This window comes from Stegastes partitus, unplaced genomic scaffold, assembly GCF_000690725.1.
Source record: "Stegastes partitus isolate 25-593 unplaced genomic scaffold, Stegastes_partitus-1.0.2 Scaffold654, whole genome shotgun sequence".
Taxonomy (NCBI): domain Eukaryota; kingdom Metazoa; phylum Chordata; class Actinopteri; family Pomacentridae; genus Stegastes; species Stegastes partitus.
In genome coordinates this window covers 208,423-209,846 of record NW_007578385.1, presented here as the reverse complement: position 1 = coordinate 209,846, position 1,424 = coordinate 208,423, and positions in this window count along the sequence as shown.

Genomic DNA, 1,424 nt, shown 5'->3' with positions numbered 1-1,424 from the left:
AGGTAGAAACTATTATACCACATTGAAAATGGGGTTTTTTGATTAGCAAATATCTGCTGACAAAAACTGATATTTGATGCAAGATCTGCTGTTTGTTTTGTAAGTAACAGACTGACATGGTTTTCCTGGCAAGTTGGTGACTTAAGTTGGAAGATATTAAATACATGAAAACAGCAAACAATATGAGACACAGGCCCGTTCTTTTGCTCCATCCTGGAAACTTCACATCCGTCCAGTTTGTGCCCACAACTTTTATTACCACACGAAGCTGAGGAGCTGACAAATCTGCTGTCAAATTATGTTGCTTAATATATTCAAGAGGTACCTCTGTTGTTACTGTAGATGGAGTTCCAGTAATTCCTCTGAATGCAGGCCACAGAAACAAAAGGAAGGTTTGCTGGGTAGTTATTGACACTGATATAATGGAGTGAGGCCTAATCAACAAGAGAATCCTGCCATCTGGAGGAAACATGTTTATTATCTTAGATGAATCAGTAAAGAGTTCAACGTGTAGTGTGAACCAATCAGAAACGTTCCTCCTGAAGAACAGCCTTTATACTCAAACAGATCCATTTATTGAAGAGGCCTATTTACGTTTCCTTACTGCGATCATGACTTCCAAGGCTGGGAACACTTGAAGATTCACCTCGGCAGATGTTTTAACTGAAGCTAATCAGTCAGACAATTTCAGTGACGAGTGCATTCATGGAGTATTTATGCAAGTGAATTGTCTTTGATAGTTCTGTCTCATTTTTCCCCACACTGAGGCTTTCTGTTTGCACGGCAGAAGTCCATACAAAAAAACAAAAATTCATGTTTTAATAGCATTTAGTACATATTTAAAACTGTAATGATAAATTAGCTGATTTTTAAGAAAATACTCTGGTGGGGTTTCAAAGTCTGTCAAAGGCAGCAACATATTTACATGGCCCGTTACTATTTTTTGGCTTTGGAAAATTGTATTCTGAAAATTACCAATAAATAATACTTTGTGCACACATTGTGTTTGTTTGATTGTGTCTGCAAAAAGATAAAGAACAGCCCAGCACAAGATATCCGTAGGCCTGTTTTGGCAGGAAGACGTTTGGCGTGGTTGTTGGAGACACAAAAAATAATATACTATTAAAAAAAACAACAACAAATGTGGATTTTTCACATGAGAAAAGAAACCCCAGGGGGCTTATGGAATATTTCTAAGAAACACTTTCTAAATACATGAAAAAGTGCTATGAGTAGGAAACAGAGTTTTTAAAAAGAAATGCATGGAAAACGATAGAGGAAAGGAAAAATATTGCTATTTTTGTGTCAGATGTTTGAAATTGCTTTTTTTTTTATCCTTAGTTTTTCATTGTGTCTTTTTCACTTTATTTCCTCCTTGGATTGGAACATATATCTGCCTCTAGTAGGGCATCATCAGAGGAAAA